Source organism: Thermobia domestica, chromosome 2 (genome assembly GCF_964235325.1).
Source record: "Thermobia domestica chromosome 2, izTheDome1.hap1.1, whole genome shotgun sequence".
NCBI lineage: Eukaryota > Metazoa > Arthropoda > Insecta > Zygentoma > Lepismatidae > Thermobia > Thermobia domestica.
The window spans coordinates 249,973,858-249,988,614 of NC_137455.1; the positions used below are offsets into that span (position 1 = coordinate 249,973,858).

General features: G+C 34.9%; 1 protein-coding gene across 8 annotated transcripts in view; it reads right to left on the minus strand.

The window, feature by feature from the left end:
• Nucleotides 1-14,757, minus strand: part of homer (protein) — a 444,718-nt gene that overhangs the window by 224,761 nt on the left and 205,200 nt on the right. The window lies entirely within an intron of this gene.

The following is a 14,757-nucleotide window of genomic DNA, read 5'->3' on the forward strand; positions in this document are numbered from 1 at the left end:
CCACAGATCTTTGTGTATATGTGAAATATAGTAGTGATTATAAGTTTTATGTATTTGTAAAATTACGCATTGCTAATAAATGTGTTATCAATGAGTGGTCCAGGTTTTTATCATATTCTATCTATATAAATTATTTTAGAGGTGAAAATGCAACTGAATACGCACTGAGAAAACAAAAGTAATACTTGAAGCTAATAATGACGATATTGATTTAATGTACATTCGTACAAATGATAATAGTAGTAGAATTGAAATAGATATTTCTATGTGAAAAAATGTTACTATTTTCCATACATTGACGATGCAATTTCTACATGTTCTACACTTGCTCCTCTAATAAGTAAATACAGTGGAATCTCGTTAATTCAAACTTGGATAATTCGAAACATTGGATAATTCGAACAGAAGTCTATTCACCTTGAAAACTATTGAAAACAATAGTAAAAAATTGTGGATAAATCGAACTTTTGAACCTGTTTTGGATAATTCGAACTAAATAGTTGAAAATTTTTAATGTTTCACAGATGTAAACAGAGAAATACAGTTTTAACGTTTTTTCAGTTATCCAGATGCAGCCATAGGGAAGAGTAATACAAAAGATAAAAAAAATCTATGTAATGATAAAGATGAAGGTGAGTTGGGAAAGAAGTAAAGGTAGAAAACGTCATCTCATGTGCCAATCTCATCTTGTTTCAGAATTGGTTGAAAATTTAAGATGAATTATTGATAAAGTCAACCAAATATTAATATCGTATTCCACGCAATACATGAAATTCAAGATTTATTGACCGTACAAAAACAATCAAATTTAAGCAAATGAGGTTTAAGAGTTCCTAAAAGTGAGAACAGAATATTAAAATTGTTACTGGTGTTTAAGCGTTTGAGCTATTCAATGTATGTTGTAGTGTTGTACACTCATGTCCAAAATTATTGTCGCATATCTATAATTGTCTTGTAAGAATATAATTTGATAATGATTTTGTAGGGTACTTTTAATACTGATACTATGTGTATAATCGGGAAATATATATAATTGTGGTAAATTTCATAGGAAAAGAGTTATAAATACGAAAATTAGAATCAGTAAAACAAAATGTTGGTAAATGGACAAGAAAGTTTTATTTTCGTTTTATTGTTTTTATTTACTGCTCTTTTGATATCAAATTTGCCACATACATGTCTTCCGATTATACGCATACTAACATTATAAGAAATACCGGGCGAATTCGTTATCAAATTATATTCCTACAACATATGTATAGACATGCGACAATAATTTTGGACATGAGTGTACGTAAATATATTTTCTATTATATACGTAATTGGATAATTCGAAGTTTTTTCGTGTCCCCTTGAACTTCGAATTAAAAAGAGTCCACTGTATCTATATGAATGTGTTTTGAAGGGAAAATTTTCTAAAGTTATTTTGTTGAAGATACTGCCACAGCAAATCGCATTCAACGAGAATTAGTTTCTGTTATTGGGTGATTGATAAATATGTTATTTTTGAAGTAGTATAAAATAGAGAGAGCAAAGAAAAAATGGAGTTTCACCATTTGCTACATGCATTATAGCAGGGCCTACTGGGTGCGGGAAATAATTTTGTGAAAATTTTTAAAATCTTATGCTGAAAAATGGAGAAATATAGTATTGTGTTATGGTGAGTGGCAACCTTTGTATGAATCTCTCTTCTCAATTTGTACATTTAAAGAAGGGCTCCCAAAATAGATGATTCTTCAGTCCAAGCTGGTCCACACCTTCTAATTATTGACGATTTAATGCGGGAGTGTGACGCACGAATTGTTGACTTTTTTACTAAAGGTATCCACCGCTGAAATTTAAGTGTTATATTTATAACGCAAAATATCTTCCAGCAGGCTAGAGGTATGCGAGACATATCATTAAATTGTCATTATATAGTATGTTTTAAAAATCCTAGAGACGAGGCTCAAATTAATTATATAGCACGTCAATTATATCCAGGTTAACACAAAATTTCTTCAAGAATGTTATCAAGATGCAACTCGCGCTGCTCATAGTTATTTGGTTTTTTATTTAAAACAGGACACCTCCGATGAACATCGTGTTCGAACAAATATTACTCCCTCAGATTCTTACAATTATGTTTATGTAATAGTAAAAAATAATCTCAATAACATATTTTAATAACCAATTTTAACCACTTTTAGTATAATACATGTAAGAAAAAATGATTAGTAAAGAAAGTGGCAATTTACTAAAACTTTTAGCCAGGGCAAAACCTAAGGTACGTAAGGCTATATAACATAATGCAGATTCCAGTTTAATTCGATCAATCTGCGAATGTTCATATAACGTATTGCAAGGAAATGTTCCATTAAATAAAGAGAAAAATAGATTTAAAAGATATAAAAAGGAACTTAGGTATTTGGTGAAAAAAGATCCGTCATTAAAACAAAAGAAAAAAACGAATAATTGTACAAAAGGTGGTTTTCTCACGGTTAGCACCTATTATAGGAGATATTTTATCTAGTTTAATGAAATAATTATGCAGTATGCACAAAAACTTTTTAATTTCACCAGAAAAATTACATTATCAGACTATATATAATTTAGACGATGAAATGAAGAATATTTTAAACAATAAAACTGAGTGTTGAAGAAAAATGGGTACGATATAAGGAGGTGTTACAAAAATATTTACATATTGTGCAAAAACCTAGCGCAACATCATCAACTAGTGTTGGTAGTAATGGGTTAGAGGACGAGGATGAAATACTGTCTACCCTCCCCGAAAATTGTCTGCGTAAAGCAAGGCCTTTATTAATTAAAAAGAAAATTCCAACATTCAATGGAATGACAATGGTATTGTTAGTATTTATAATAAATTAATTCCTGGTGCAAATATAGTAGATTTAATAGCGGATTTTGTTATGTGTCGTAAGAAAATATTCCCCCCACAGGTTGGGAACCCTTTGTTGTACTGTTAGCAAAATCCAATATACCTTTAGAGTATATAGGAAACTCTCGACGTATAGAATATATTCGTAAGCTGACAACGTCTGCTGGTGCTGGTCCGAAAGAAGAGAAGGAGGCAGGATGTAAAGGTAAAGTTGTCAACAGATGGTGTGATTACAAAATATGAAGAAGCTGGAGGATATTTATTACCCCTCACATCCTGCCTCATTTTCAACTGCTATAGCATTGTGCTGTGAAGAAATCAATACCTTTACACAGGGTGCAACAGTGGGTAAAAGAACAGCCGACTTATACACTGCATAAACCAGCACGTAAAAAGTTTCCACGTAATCCCTATTTAGTGTTCAATATTGACGATCAGTGGCAAGCTGATTTAAATGACATGCAGAGTCTGCAAAAGTATAGTGATGGTTACAGGTATATCTTAACAGTGATTGATTTATTTAGCCGCTTTGCATGGGCCGTGCCTGTACGTACAAAAACTGGTGAAAACATTATAAAAGCATTTAAGCAAATATTTGCATCTCCTCATCGTAGACCCTTCCGTCTACTAACAGATAAAGATACAGAGTTTGTTAATAAAACCTTTCAGCTATATTTAAAAAAAGCAAAATATTCTTCACAACACAAAACCCCGAAATTAAGGCAAGTGTGGTGGAACGTTTTAATCGAACTCTTAAGGAACGAATGTGGAAATATTTTACAGCAAAGAAGACTTACCGTTACATAAATGTGCTAGCTAACTTGTTCACTCATAATTCTACACCCCATAGGACTCATCAATTACCGCCTGGCAGTATGAATCAACATACGTTTCAACAAGTTTGGAATAAATTAATAAAATTGTCGACTCATAATAACGCTGCAAAATATAAAATACTGTACGTATCACTAAAGCAAAGCGTCATTTTGAAAAAGGGTACAAAGAAAATTGGACTGTGGAAATATTTAAAATAAAACAGGTGTTATACAAGGAAAAGTAGTTTATGTGTTGGAGGATTTAAATGGGGATGTAACTGAAGGTACATTTTACGAAGAGGAATTACAAAGAGTGCCCTTGCCTAAAGTTTATGAAATAGACGAAATTTTAAAAGTTAAAGGTAAACGTGTACTTGTTCGTTGGCGGGGATACCCCTCTTCCTTTAATTCATGGATTCCTGTGTCACATTTAAAAACATTTAGCCACAATACAATATTATAAATTAATGTTATATATGTGTATATAGGAATAAAAAAATGAATGACCCGTACTTTAAATACTATACTCATCAAGCTGGAAGTGGGTATAGCGTGTATAGAGGTCACCATACCAAGAAGGATATGGTATTGGAAGTCTTTTAGGTGGTTTATTTCGTAGTGTATTTCCATTATTAAAACAAGGTGCTAAAACAGTAGGTAAAGAATTATTACGTACAGGAATTAATGTAGCTGGAGATGTATTGGATGATAATAGATCTATTGACGAGGCTCCAAAATCACGTTGGCAAGATGCAAAAAATAATTTAAAAAATAAAGTTCAAAATAAAATAAATCAGGTATTGGTAGGATCAGGAAAGAGGAAATAAAGAAAAGTTCATTTTGCACAGACTGATGATAATAAGAAAAAGGAGTGATAAGAAGAAAAAGGATTAATTGATAAATATGGAGCAGAGTACTAGCTTTTATCTCACATTACCCAGTAATAGTTCTATGGAATATTTTCCACAAAACACACTCATGTTATACTACCGTCAAATGGGGTGAATAGAAACATGGGGGTGAATAGAAACAAAACTCCCAGATTAGTTTTGGATTTATCTGGACGATAAATTAATCAAGAAAACTGAAATTTCTTAACATAGTCTTATACGGCTAAAGTGTCCAGGGCAGAGACAAAATGTTTTACTGAGTTGGGAACACTGAGGTAGACGGCAGTAGCATTAATGTGTTACTGAAATCTTACACGGTATTTTAGCGCTTCTCAAACTTTCTTGGTAAGTATGACATTTTCATATTTGTTGCATTTGAACATATGCCTATTTTGTAGTTTGTTGTTTCATTTACTGACGTTCATAGTAAAAGTTTTCCTTTTGTAAATTATTTTTAATCAAAATTTAAATTTACTGGGTTATTGTTATGATTTTTCATTAGTGGGGTGAATAGAAACACTTCTTGGGAAATTCTTGAAATTCCTCAAGGAGTGGAAAATTCTTGAGGAGCAGAAAAAAGGACCTGATAGGAATGTATCAACCATCTCTAAGAACACATTTCCAAGTCTTCTGAAAAAAAAAAGTGTGAAACTGAAGGAGGAAAATATCAGGGCTGGATTTGAAAAGTGTGGAATTTTTCCCCTTTGTCGAGACCAAATACTGAGGATGTTTCCAAAAAAAGACAATGAACGAGAAGAAACAGAACAGCAAAAGTCATAGACTGTAAACCGTTCCCTTATGGATCTTCTCAGGAGTATGAGAGAAGATGAAAAAATTAAATAAGGGAAGAAGAGAGTACGAATAGATGTTTCTGGTAAAAGTTTTGGTTTGTTTTCTGAAAATGATACATTTTCATCAAATCACAACGAAACTCAACCTACCTTTGTATTGTCGGAAGAGGAGAAAGACAACACTCCAGAAGACAACATTCCAGACGATCACGAACTAGATGATGGTTTTCTAAAGCTGGTGATTTTGCTGTGGTAAAATGAGAAGCTAAAACTCGATGAGACTATTCAGCACCCAAGTGCGAAAATGGGAACATGATGCATATGTGGGAGTGTTTTATAAGAGAGCACATAAACAATGAAATTTTAAGAACGAAACTGTTGGGTTTTATTAGGAGTTCGTCAGCACGCTTTAAGTATATGATAACTTTCGGGCCCCTTCGTGGCTAAGCGGTTAGCGTACGCGCCTTTGGCGTGGGAGACCCGGGTTCGATTCCCGGCGGGAGCTCATGTAGTTCTGATTCTACGTTAATCAGTAAACCTCAAAATCAACTTAACTCATGATAAGTTTCCCTGGTGATTTCAGTGGTTTAAATCTTATTCAAATATCATCAAAACTATATGGTCGTTTATACCTATATTGTGCATTGTATTGTTTTATAAGTTTGTAACTTGTGTAATACTGGTCTTATTGAACTAATATCTTGCATGTATCAAATAAATAGTTCGTTTCAACAAATGCGCTGTTTCTTTTTTACCTTTCCAATAGTATAAAAGAAACAACAATGAAAATAAAGTAATTGTTTCTATTCACCCCATGGGTAGGGGTGAATAGAAACATTAAGAAAAATCAAGGTGAAGAAAAGTGGAATTGATAAATTAATATGACGTTTACTGAAATTCATTAGCATATTAAGACCTTTCTTTTGGAATAATCTGATACGCGAAATCTTTAACATTACCAGACTTATATTCTCATATAGCCAAAAATGTGTTTCTATTCACCCCATTTGACGGTACCAAACTATATCATCCGCTTGTGCTAGAGAAAGGTGAGTGGGAGACAGCTGTTGTTGAAGTACATTATACAAGTTCATTTCAGAATGTTTTCAAATATACTAATTATATTTATTACCGTATCATGAATACAGAAAGCTGGAACATAACTAAAATCTTACCAGGACACTTATCATGTTGACGATTTCAAATTAATCATGAAAGTGATATATTTTACAATTAAAAGTTAAAGCTTCAGTAAAACGAATTGAGGTTAGTAGAGTAAGAAAAGATCAGGATCAGAAGCATATAGAAGTACGTCTATCTCCCGAACTAGCCAGAATACTGGGTTTTGATCATATACAACAAGATATTGCAGTTGTGCATCATGCTTGTTATCCACCTGATTTACAAAAATCGCTACCCACACTCATGTATATTTATAGTGATATTGTAGAACCACAACTGGTAGGTGATACCATAGCTCCATTGTTCCGTATTATAAATAAAAATATTAAAGAGTATGGTGCTCGTAAAGTACATATTTTCGAAAATCCACATTATGTCACTGTGCAAAGTAAACAATTTGATCAGATTATTATTGATTTAATTGATAGTACAGATAATCCACTTCCTTTCCAATATGGTAGTGTATGTTTAAAATTACATTTTCGCAGACGTAATACGGTATTATAAAACTGATTAATGAGAATATTAATAGTAAGAAAACAAAATGCAGTGTGAGTGTACGAAATCAGAATTAGATTTATTTGTGGGTTTACCCACTCAAACTAGTATTATTGGTAATAAAATAGTTCCATATAAGCCTGTGGCTTCAATATCTTATAATGCACCGATTGAGTTTGTAGTCCCCGGTCATGGGGATGACTGTATGGATTTACCTCATACAATGTTATATATTAAAGATAAAACTACTAAAACAGATGGTTTTAATTTAACTTCTGACGATAAGAAAGTTGGTCCTGTGAATGCTTTTCTTAATGCAATGTTCAGCGAAGTGCAAATTTATTTGAATAATCAACTTATTTCCTACTCCTCACATACATATTCATATCGTTCGTATATTGAAAAACTACTAAATTATAATGCTAATGCTAAATCAACGCATCTTCAAACATCCATGTGGTTCAAAGATACTGCAGGTCATATGGACAGTGTGGGCGAAAGTAATGTAGGATTTAAACGTTTCCTTCTCACTACTTTAAGTTAGTCATTTGAATTATTGGGATATATTCATGCTATTTTCAATCAGGAGAAATTTCTACTGAACGGTGTACAACTACGTATCAAACTAATTCCAGCTACACCTGTATTTTGTCTAATGGGTGACGCAAATGCTGAGGGGAAAGTTGTAATTACAGATGCAACACTGCTTGTGAAAAAGGTTGATGTATCACCTGCGGTTAAAATAGCACACAATAGAGTATTACAGAATCCTAAATTTAGAATAAAATATCCTTTAATAAAAGTGCAGGTGAAGAAACTTTGCCACAAGGAATTATGGATAGTACACTTCCAGATCTGTTTTCTGGCATAGTGCCTAAACGTATTATTATTGGGTTTGTTACTAATGCAGCCTTCAATGGTACTTATCAGACAAATCCGTTTAACTTTAAGCATTTTATGCATTGTATGTTGATGGAACGCCTGTACCATCCAAATCACTACAACCTGATTTTGATAATACGCTATATATACAAGCATATTCTACGCTAGGTACAGGTTCAGGTATTTATTATTCTAATCAAGGTAATGATATTTCGCTGATCGAATATTCTAATAGTTATACTCTACTGGTGTTTGATTTAACTCCCGATTCTAGTGCTAGTGCTGCATTTCATACTAGTCCTCAACGTCAAGGAAGTGTACGATTAGAGGTTCATTTTAAAGAAGCACTGTCATCTCCTGTAACAGCAATTATTTACGGTGAATTCTCCTCAGAACTAGAAATTGATTTCCAGAGAAAAATATACATTAATAAATTAAAAATGTTAAATACTCTTAAACTTTATGAGGCACTACAACACAATTTACCTAAAAATCATTTTATAGGTGTATATGCTGCAGATGAGCTACCTCTGTTTATTCATACATTTCCGGCAGCCATAATTATAAATACGCATTCCAGTAAAAAGCCTGGTGAACACTGGGTTGCAATTTATATATCTAATATGAGTGTGGGAGAGTATTTCGATAGCTATGGTATACCATCCTACATACAATATCACATAAGATTTTTAAAACGAAACTGTTTATATTATACATGAAATAATAGACGTATTCAAGGCGACTTATCTCAATTTTGTGGACATTATTATTTTCTATATCTAGCATGTCGTGCATCTGGTTATTCACTACGCGATTACTTAAACAAATTCTCAATCACTACTACTGATGCTAATGATATTATGCTTTATTCGTTTATGAGAATATGATGGTCACTGGCGAGAGATTAAGTTCTCCGTAAATCATGGGTGTTGGTCACTGGCGTGAGATTAAGTTCTCCGTAAACCGTGTGTGTGTGTTGTTATTTTTTTAATCTCTGCCATAGTCTATGATTTTTAACTCCGCCATTGCCGGTCCCAAGCCCTGGATGTAAAAGGAGGAAGGTTGGGGGTAGTAATTAAAAGAATGATAATTTCTGCTATGTTAAAAGTGTTAGCAGCCTTTCTGCTATGTTACGTAGTGTTGTGTAATTTCTGTTATGTTACATAAGTGTTGGAAAATGTCTGCTACATGCTCGTAGTCTGCTATGTTAAAGTAAAGGGTTGAAAAGTGCTCATAAAAGGGAATGAATACTCCCCTAAATAGTGGTCGTAAAAGGGAGCGAGTACACCCTCATAAAAGAGAACGAGTTTTCGGGGTGTTCGATTTTCCATGGTTGGACGGTACGGGAGTCATGGCGTATCGTGCGACACTGGAAAATTGCGTCCTTGCTCTTAGGAGGCCCTGGAAAAAACCGCGATTTTTAGGGTAGTGTCAGACAAGTGTCGCCCACCTGCTACTTTTCTCCAATAATTATTCGTAAAGATTTGGGGCAAATGCGTTGTTACAAAATGCAAAAACACTCATTCACGAAGCTAGTAAAGCCGCCTCAAACCTTATTTTGAGAATCCCCCTTTTGGGGGGCAAGGGGCGTGAAAAGATGGTGGGTGATGTTACCAAAATCCCAAAATTTATTTTCGGAATGATAGTAAGCGTCAGATTAATCACGAATGTCACAGAATTAATGCTCCTTACATGTGAGAGTGACTGATAATGGGGCTACAGACCCCTTTAGTAGGGACATACGAGAAGGAATTTTTTGCTAATTAATGTGAAATTCGGCGTCATTGTAGCAAAAGAGTACACCCTCCATTCCAAAAGAAACCGAACTTTTGAAAACAAATAGTACCACTAGTGCCATCTGTTGTAATATTTTACCGGTAGATGGCGTAGTCCCTCATTGACAACTGGTATAAATGTCATGACATTTGGATGCACGGCAACAAAGTTATTGCGTTTCAACTGTCAGTGTGTTGTGTACATCGGTCGGAAAATGAGTTTCAAACAACGAGCTGCAATTGAGTTTTGTGTTAAACTGGGTAAAACTTTTAGTGAAACGCACCAAATGCTACAAAATGCATATGGTGATGAGTGTCTATCCCGTACGCAAGTTTACGAGTGGTTCAGGCGATTCAAATCGGGTAGAGAGACGCTGGATGATGACGAAAGATCAGGCCGTCCCAGAACCGGATTATCGGAAGGAAACATCGAAAAAGTGCGTGAATTCATCAAACATAACAAAAGATCGTCGGTGAAAGTTATTGAAATGGAATTAGGTATTCCTCAAACAACCGCATACCGCATTTTGACCGAAGGTTTGGGCCTTAAGAAGGTTAATTCGCGGTTTGTACCACACAAACTCACCGAAGACCAAAAAGTTGATCGAATTGCGCATTGCAAAGACATCGTTAAAAGTGCTCGGCAGGATCGAAACTTCTTGAAATCGATTGTAACTGGTGACGAGACGTGGTGTTTTGAATATGAGCCCGAAACAAAGCGGCAAAGTGCTGAATGGAGAGCGCCGGATGAAGGAACACCAAAAAAAAGTCGCTTGGTGAAGTCAAAAGTTAAGGTGATGCTGATTTGTTTTTACGATTCAAAAGGAATTATCCACAAAGAATTTGTTCAGCCCGGCCAGACAGTCACTGGAGAGTTTTACTTGGGCGCCATGAAGCGTTTGCTGGCAAGAATTCGTCGTATTCAGCCCGAATATCGCGAAATCGGCAGTTGGACTCTTTTGGATGATAATGCACCATCACATCGTTCGCGACTTGTAACTGAATTTTTGGTCAAAAATCACATTATTCGGTTGCATCATCCGCCCTATTCACCAGATCTCGCTCCGTGCGATTTCTATCTGTTCCCGAAACTGCATTTGGCGATGAAAGGAAAGTGGCACGCATCGATTGATGCCATTGAGAAGGCGACGACCGCCGTCCTAAAGACCATTCCAATAAAGGACATGGAGAAGTCGTTTGACAACTTGTTGGAGCGTGCAAATATGTGTATCGATGCAGAAGGGGAATACAATGATTAATAAAAATGATTTGTTCCAAAATGTACATTGCTTTTTTGTTTTTTTAAAACGTTCGGTTTCTTTTGGAATGGAGGGTGTATGCGTTTTTCAAATCTGGAATACTTTCGTAACGCACCGCCTTAGGGGACACAGGGGGCGAAGCATCAGATGATGGATCTTTATAAAAATTCAATTTTTTTTCCGGAAATGCTAGTGAGCGTCAAATTTTTTACACAAATGTCACAGAATTAATATTCTAATGCTCCTTGCATGTCAGTGACTTGTATGGGGATATAGCCCCCTTTCAAAAATTTAAAAAAATCACCATAAATATCCTTATTAGGGACATATGAGAAGAATGAATTTTTCTCAATTAATGTGAAACTTGGCGTCGTGTAAGCAAAAAGTTATGCGTTTATCAAATCTGAAATATTACTTTGGTTATGTACCACCTTAGGGGGCCACATGGGGTGAAGCATACATAAGTTGTTAGATCTTGATAAAAATTTCAAATTTATTTTTGGAAAATCCAGTGTGTGTCAGATTGATCACAAATAATACAAAATTAATATTCCGATACTTCTTGCATGTTCCAGTGACTAATATTGAGCTACAGCCTCCCTTCCAAAAATCACTTTAAAAATTAACGATAAATATCCTTAGCTGGGACATACAGAAGAAACTATATTTTGTCAATTAATGTGAAATTTGGCGTTATGATAGTAAAAATTTGAAATATTATTTTCGTAACAGCAGGCACAGGGCGCGGAGGGTAATTTGTTACCTTTGGGGGTCATAGGGGGAGGACTGATAGAAATTCCAAGTTTTATTTAGGGAATGCTCATGAGTGTCAAATTAGTTGCAAGATGCACAGAATTAATGCTCCATGCTACCTTTATGTACCAGTGGCTAATATGGGACTACAGCTCTCTTTGAAAAGCATTATAAATTCAATATGATTGTTCTTACGCAAAGACCTACTGGCAGAAGCATTTTTTTAATAATGAATGTGAAATTTGGCATTATTTTAGAAAAAAAGGTTTGTTTAGAAAAAAATCTGAAGTGACAATAAGATAATACCCATGTGTGAATTTCTTTCAGGAGCGTGGACTCAGAATTTACTTTGCCTAATGGTGTAATGTGAAATGTTGAAAGCATTTCTCTCTAATTATTCGTAAGAATTTTGCGGTAAATTTGCATTTTTAGTTAGAAAATACAATAACACTCTTTCGCTTGTACCTATGATGGTGCATGCATCTGGAATTTTGTTACGGCCATTCCTCCTTATTGGGCAACAATAGCGACAAGAAAAATTCAAACTTTTCGTTATTTGTGTTATTGGCGTGAGCGTAAAAATAATCACTTGTATCAGAATTTATGCTCAGAAGCTACTTCCATGTGCCAGTGATCATTGTAGGGCTACAACTTCCCCTTCCAGGTCCCAAAATCATTTTGAAAACCACAATAAATATCCACACCACCTTCTTATATTTTCTTTCATGTTCCTTTTCGTCCATTCGGAATGCAGGCTGAGAGACCGTTTTTATGGAGGATTGGAACACTCAACTTCATTGTCCGAACCATACGCTGGCGCTCCAGTGTAAATTGATATCAAGCAATGTCAACAATCCTTTGTTTCGTAAAACCACCTTATAATTCTTGACTCAACTTCTTGTTTATCTGCACTGACAAAAGTTTCAGACCTTTTCTTATCGCCATACACCAATGATTTACGACCTACTACGTTGACCGTTTAATAGGAGTTTGTGTCTGTACTCAACACCCGATCGACTTCTTCAGAAATGCACATTACATAGCACGTGAATCTGGTGGTTTGTGGAATGCTTGTCGTTTCCACTACATTTCTAGAGTACGTTCACACTGTAGTGTTCTTTGATCACGCAGTCTTTAACTGGGGATCAGCGTGCTAATATTATTAGCATTAAATTTTATCAGAAAAAAAAATTGGGAAAAGCAACAAGATCTCGGACTAATAGTGCGCGATGTGCAAATTCACCGTTTGTACAGTCCGCATCGAAAAATCTGCAACATGAGCATGTAAGTTTATTGTGAAAAGAAGTCTTTAAGCTCCAAAAGAAGTGTGCAGGGGAGGACGGCGAGGTTTCTCCTGGCGTGATTTGTGCCACTTAGACGTTATGTTGATTCCCTGCGCTGTTAGGCCTAATTTTACAATAAACTTGTATGCTCATGTTGTAGGTTTTTTTTTTTTTTTTTTTTTTGTTGCGGACTGTACAAACAGTTCCGCGTAATTGTTTTCACAGTGTCCTGCATCTCGAAAAAGTGCAGAGATCTCCAAGCGTATTTACAGAAGAAAGAAAAAGATAGGTGTAGTCATCTGTTACTAGTTCACCGTGGAAATCCCTTGTTCGTCAAAGTTTAGGCTTAAATATTAAGACACTACGCTACAAAGAACTTTAAGAAACCTGAAGATTAAACCACAGAAAGACCGAATGGTTTCTGAGTTTTGTGCAAGTGATTATTGGTAATCGAGTTTATTTCTATAACTGGTTCATTGAGAAATTAAATGAAAACACTATGCTTTTGTTTTAAGTGATGTTTTCTGACGAAGCCAAATTCTTTTTAAATGCTTGAGTGTCCTCATCACATGCAAGATATTGATCATCAGTGCTGTCTAACGTGAGATCAGAAGTGTCAATGCACAAACGAGGAACCATTCTTTGGTGTGGCATAAATGCTACTGAGGTGAAAGGACCTTTCTTCTTTCATGAAAATGTAACAAAGACATCATACCAAAAACAACTTAGGGAGAAGATATTTGTCGAGCAAGATCGCTTAAATTTAGGTCAAAATGATAAATTATGGTTCATACAAGATGGAGCACTACTACATCGCTCAAATACGACTATAGATCTATAGAAGTTTGGGAATTTCTATGGAGGTGAAGTGTCGAATAGCAACCAAGTAGTCCAGATCTTGCTCCATGCGATTTTTTCGTATAGAGATTCCTAAAACAAATTCTATCAAAAATCATGTAACAATGTAGATGACTTAAAACAAGAACTGCCCAAAGCATAGAGATGATTACTCCAGACATGTTGGAGAAGGTGTTCACAGTGGCTTTTGTAAATCTCATTAATTCATGTTTTGCTCGTTCACGAGGGTATGCTGAATAAAAGTAAGTTCATTTTATCTGTCTTACACTTACATTAATGAAATCTTTAAACTATTTAGTTAATGACAACTGAGCCAAAAAAGTGTTGTTTTAAAAAGGGAATAATATGTTGCTTGGGTTTATGGTATAGCCTTACTAAACCTGATCTTTATTCCTCGCGAGACATTTCTTTTTACTACAACCATGTGCCCATAGTATATAATTTCCTGGCGTGCTTATATGTGCAGTATACGAGTAAGCTACTGCGTGGAAAGTAGGATCATACAGTTATTGTGTAAGAAGTAGGGAAAAGATGCGCCTTTTTATGAACAAAGAAAACAATATTGAAACTATTATTCTTTCAATTTTTAAAATATTACTTGTCATTAAGATTTTTTCGTTCGTGCTAACTGCGGCATTTTCCATTGTCATTTTGTGTTCTATTTCGAGCTGGTTTGCTGAGGTGTGCAGAAAATATGCTGGTGACTTGTATGTGTGATTTTATGCTATAAGAAGAGTTCAATGTAGTTTTTAAAAACGCAAAATTCTTTGATTGCATTCCAGTGATGCCAAAACAACGAAGCTATATTCTCAATTTGGTACACTGACACTGACAAGGTACACTGACAAGAAAAACGAAAAGTTAAATAAAATCATTGGGTTAAGTTCCGA